Source organism: Pristiophorus japonicus, chromosome 25 (assembly GCF_044704955.1).
Source record: "Pristiophorus japonicus isolate sPriJap1 chromosome 25, sPriJap1.hap1, whole genome shotgun sequence".
Lineage (NCBI taxonomy): Eukaryota > Metazoa > Chordata > Chondrichthyes > Pristiophoridae > Pristiophorus > Pristiophorus japonicus.
The window spans coordinates 34,493,147-34,498,649 of NC_092001.1; positions in this window are offsets into that span (position 1 = coordinate 34,493,147).

Below are 5,503 nucleotides of genomic sequence, written 5' to 3' on the forward strand. Positions count from 1 at the left end.
CAGTTTTTTTCACAGTTTTTTTCTAAATTTTTCTTCAGTTTTTTTTCTCATTTCTTTTTTTTCACAGTTTTTTTCTAAGTTTTTCTTCAGTTTTTTCAGTCGTTTTTTCTCAATTTTTATTCTCAGTTTTTTTACTCCGTTTTTCTTCAGTATTTTTTAAATAGTTTTTTTCTCAGCTTTTCTGCTCAGTTTTTCTGCTCAGTTTTTTCTTCAGTTTTTTTTCTCAGTTCTTTTTTTCACAGTTTTTTTTGACAGTTTTTTTCTAAGTTTTTCTTCAGTTTTTTCAGTCGTTTTTTCTCAATTTTTCTTCTCAGTTTTTTTCCTCCGTTTTTCTTCAGTATTTTTTTCAGTTTTTTTCTCAGTTTTTCTGCTCAGTTTTTCTGCTCAGTTTTTTCTTCAGTTTTTTTTCTCAGTTCTTTTTTTCCACACTTTTGTGCACAGTTTTTTTCTAAATTTTTCTTCAGTTTTTTTTCTCCGTTGTTTTTTTTCTTCAGTTTTTTCAGTCGTTTTTCTCAATTTTTCTTCTCAGTTTTTTTACTCCGTTTTTCTTCAGTATTTTTTTAATAGTTTTTTTCTCAGTTTTTCTGCTCAGTTTTTTCTTCAGTTTTTTTTCTCAGTTCTTTTTTTTCACTGTTTTGTGCACAGTTTTTTTCTAAGTTTTTCTTCAGTTTTTTTAAGTCGTTTTTTCTCAATTTTTCTTCTCAGTTTTTGTACTCCGTTTTTCTTCAGTATTTTTTTCATAGTTTTTTTCTCAGTTTTTATGCTCAGTTTTTCTGCTCAGTTTTTTCTCAGTTGTTTTTCTCAGTTCTTTTTTTCCACAGTTTTGTGCACAGTTTTTTTCTAAGTTTTTCTTCAGTTTTTTCAGTCGTTTTTACTCAATTTTTCTTCTCAGTTTTTTTACTCCGTTTTTCTTCAGTTTTTTTAAATAGTTTTTTTTCTCAGTTTTTCTGCTCAGTTTTTCTGCTCAGTTTTTTCTTCAGTTTTTTTTCTCAGTTCTTTTTTTCACAGTTTTTTTTCACAGTTTTTTTCTAAGTTTTTCTTCAGTTTTTTCAGTCGTTTTTTCTCAATTTTTCTTCTCAGTTTTTTTCCTCCGTTTTTCTTCAGTTTTTTTAAATAGTTTTTTTTCTCAGTTTTTCTGATCAGTTTTTCTGCTCAGTTTTTTCTCAGTTTTTTTTCTCAATTCTTTTTTTTCACAGTTCTGTGCACAGTTTTTTTCTAAGTTTTTCTTCAATTTTTTCAGTCTTTTTTTCTGTTTTTCTTCTCATTTTTTTCATCTGTTTTTCTTCAGTTTTGTTTCTCAGTTCTTTTTTTTCACAGTTTTTTTCATCCGTTTTTCTTCAGTTTTTTTAAGTCGTTTTTTCTCAATTTTTCTTCTCAGTTTTTGTACTCCGTTTTTCTTCAGTATTTTTTTAATAGTTTTTTTCTCAGTTTTTCTGCTCAGTTTTTTCTTCAGTTTTTTTTCTCAGTTCTTTTTATCACAGTTTTTTCACAGTTCTTTTCTAAGTTTTTCTTCAGTTTTTTCAGTCGTTTTTTCTCAATTTTTCTTCTCAGTTTTTTTCCTCCGTTTTTCTTCAGTATTTTTTTCAGTTTTTTTCTCAGTTTTTCTGCTCAGTTTTTCTGCTCAGTTTTTTCTTCAGTTTTTTTTCTCAGTTCTTTTTTTCCACACTTTTGTGCACAGTTTTTTTCTAAATTTTTCTTCAGTTTTTTTTCTCCGTTGTTTTTTTTCTTCAGTTTTTTCAGTCGTTTTTCTCAATTTTTCTTCTCAGTTTTTTTACTCCGTTTTTCTTCAGTATTTTTTTAATAGTTTTTTTCTCAGTTTTTCTGCTCAGTTTTTTCTTCAGTTTTTTTTCTCAGTTCTTTTTTTTCACTGTTTTGTGCACAGTTTTTTTCTAAGTTTTTCTTCAGTTTTTTTAAGTCGTTTTTTCTCAATTTTTCTTCTCAGTTTTTGTACTCCGTTTTTCTTCAGTATTTTTTTCATAGTTTTTTTCTCAGTTTTTATGCTCAGTTTTTCTGCTCAGTTTTTTCTCAGTTGTTTTTCTCAGTTCTTTTTTTCCACAGTTTTGTGCACAGTTTTTTTCTAAATTTTTCTTCAGTTTTTTTTCTCCGTTCTTTTTTTTCTTCAGTTTTTTCAGTCGTTTTTCTCAATTTTTCTTCTCAGTTTTTTTACTCCGTTTTTCTTCAGTATTTTTTTAATAGATTTTTCTCAGTTTTTCTGCTCAGTTTTTCTGCTCAGTTTTTTCTTCAGTTTTTTTTCTCAGTTCTTCTTTTCACAGTTTTTTTCACAGTTTTTCTTCAGTTTTATCAGTCTTTTTTTCGCAATTTTTCTTCTCAGTTTTTTTACTCCGTTTTTCTTCAGTATTTTTTTAATAGATTTTTCTCAGTTTTTCTGCTCAGTTTTTCTGCTCAGTTTTTTCTTCAGTTTTTTTTCTCAGTTCTTTTGTTCACAGTTTTTTTCACAGTTTTTTTCTAAGTTTTTCTTCAGTTTTTTCAGTCGTTTTTTCTCAATTTTTCTTCTCAGTTTTTTTCCTCTGTTTTTCTTCAGTTTTTTTAAATAGTTTTTTTTCTCAGTTTTTCTGATCAGTTTTTCTGCTCAGTTTTTTCTCAGTTTTTTTTCTCAATTCTTTTTTTTCACAGTTTTGTGCACAGTTTTTTTCTAAGTTTTTCTTCAGTTTTTTTTCTCAGTTCTTTTTTTTCACATTTTTTTTCACAGTTTTTTTCTAAGTTTTTCTTCAGTTTTTTCAGTCTTTTTTTCTCAGTTTTTCTTCTCAGTTTTTTTCATCCGTTTTTCTTCAGTTTTTATTCTCAGTTCTTTTTTTTCAGTTTTTTTCATCCGTTTTGCTTCAGTTTTTTTCAGTCGTTTTTTCTCAATTTTTCTTCTCAGTTTTTGTACTCCGTTTTTCTTCAGTATTTTTTTCATAGTTTTTTTCTCAGTTTTTCTGCTCAGTTTTTCTGCTCAGTTTTTTCATCAGTTTTTTTTCTCAGTTCTTTTTTTTCACAGTTTTTTTCTAAGTTTTTCTTCAGTTTTTTCAGTCGTTTTTTCTCAATTTTTCTTCTCAGTTTTTTTCCTCCGTTTTTCTTCAGTTTTTTTAAATAGTTTTTTTTCTCAGTTTTTCTGATCAGTTTTTCTGCTCAGTTTTTTCTCAGTTTTTTTTCTCAATTCCTTTTTTCACAGTTCTGTGCACAGTTTTTTTCTAAGTTTTTCTTCAATTTTTTCAGTCTTTTTTTCTGTTTTTCTTCTCATTTTTTTCATCTGTTTTTCTTCAGTTTTGTTTCTCAGTTCTTTTTTTTCACAGTTTTTTTCATCCGTTTTTCTTCAGTTTTTTTAAGTCGTTTTTTCTCAATTTTTCTTCTCAGTTTTTGTACTCCGTTTTACTTCAGTTTTTTTTTCATAGTTTTTTTCTCAGTTTTTATGCTCAGTTTTTCTGCTCAGTTTTTTCTCAGTTGTTTTTCTCAGTTCTTTTTTTCCACAGTTTTGTGCACAGTTTTTTTCTAAATTTTTCTTCAGTTTTTTTTCTCCGTTCTTTTTTTTCTTCAGTTTTTTCAGTCGTTTTTCTCAATTTTTCTTCTCAGTTTTTTTACTCCGTTTTTCTTCAGTATTTTTTTAATAGATTTTTCTCAGTTTTTCTGCTCAGTTTTTCTGCTCAGTTTTTTCTTCAGTTTTTTTTCTCAGTTCTTTTGTTCACAGTTTTTTTCACAGTTTTTTTCTAAGTTTTTCTTCAGTTTTTTCAGTCGTTTTTTCTCAATTTTTCTTCTCAGTTTTTTTCCTCTGTTTTTCTTCAGTTTTTTTAAATAGTTTTTTTTCTCAGTTTTTCTGATCAGTTTTTCTGCTCAGTTTTTTCTCAGTTTTTTTTCTCAATTCTTTTTTTTCACAGTTTTGTGCACAGTTTTTTTCTAAGTTTTTCTTCAGTTTTTTTTCTCAGTTCTTTTTTTTCACATTTTTTTTCACAGTTTTTTTCTAAGTTTTTCTTCAGTTTTTTCAGTCTTTTTTTCTCAGTTTTTCTTCTCAGTTTTTTTCATCCGTTTTTCTTCAGTTTTTTTTCTCAGTTCTTTTTTTTCAGTTTTTTTCATCCGTTTTTCTTCAGTTTTTTTCAGTCGTTTTTTCTCAATTTTTCTTCTCAGTTTTTGTACTCCGTTTTTCTTCAGTATTTTTTTCATAGTTTTTTTCTGAGTTTTTCTGCTCAGTTTTTCTGCTCAGTTTTTTCATCAGTTTTTTTTCTCAGTTCTTTTTTTTCACAGTTTTTTTCTAAGTTTTTCTTCAGTTTTTTCAGTCGTTTTTTCTCAATTTTTCTTCTCAGTTTTTTTCCTCCGTTTTTCTTCAGTTTTTTTAAATAGTTTTTTTTCTCAGTTTTTCTGCTCAGTTTTTCTGCTCAGTTTTTTCTTCAGTTTTTTTTCTCAATTCCTTTTTTCACAGTTCTGTGCACAGTTTTTTTCTAAGTTTTTCTTCAATTTTTTCAGTCTTTTTTTCTGTTTTTCTTCTCATTTTTTTCATCTGTTTTTCTTCAGTTTTGTTTCTCAGTTCTTTTTTTTCACAGTTTTTTTCATCCGTTTTTCTTCAGTTTTTTTAAGTCGTTTTTTCTCAATTTTTCTTCTCAGTTTTTGTACTCCGTTTTTCTTCAGTATTTTTTTCATAGTTTTTTTCTCAGTTTTTCTGCTCAGTTGTTCTGCTCAGTTTTTTCTTCAGTTTTTTTTCTCAGTTCTTTTTTTTCACAGTTTTTTTCATCCGTTTTTCTTCAGTTTTTTCAGTCGGTTTTCTCAATTTTTCTTCTCAGTTTTTTTACTCCGTTTTCCTTCAGTATTTTTTTAATAGTTTTTTTCTCAGTTTTTCTGCTCAGTTTTCTGCTCAGTTTTTTCTTCAGTTTTTTTTCTCAGTTCTTTTTTTCACAGTTTTTTTCTAAGTTTTTCTTCAGTTTTTTCAGTCTTTTTTTCTCAATTTTTCTTCTCAGTTTTTTTACTCCGTTTTTCTTCAGTATTTTTTAAATAGTTTTTTTCTCAATTTTTCTGCTCAGTTTTTCTGCTCAGTTTTTTCTTCAGTTTTTTTTCTCAGTTCTTTTGTTCACAGTTTTTTTCACAGTTTTTTTCTAAGTTTTTCTTCAGTTTTTTCAGTCGTTTTTTCTCAATTTTTCTTCTCAGTTTTTTTCCTCTGTTTTTCTTCAGTTTTTTTAAATAGTTTTTTTTCTCAGTTTTTCTGATCAGTTTTTCTGCTCAGTTTTTTCTCAGTTTTTTTTCTCAATTCTTTTTTTTCACAGTTTTGTGCACAGTTTTTTTCTAAGTTTTTCTTCAGTTTTTTTTCTCAGTTCTTTTTTTTCACATTTTTTTTCACAGTTTTTTTCTAAGTTTTTCTTCAGTTTTTTCAGTCTTTTTTTCTCAGTTTTTCTTCTCAGTTTTTTTCATCCGTTTTTCTTCAGTTTTTATTCTCAGTTCTTTTTTTTCAGTTTTTTTCATCAGTTTTTCTTCAGTTTTTTTCAGTCGTTTTTTCTCAATTTTTCTTCTCAGTTTTTGTACT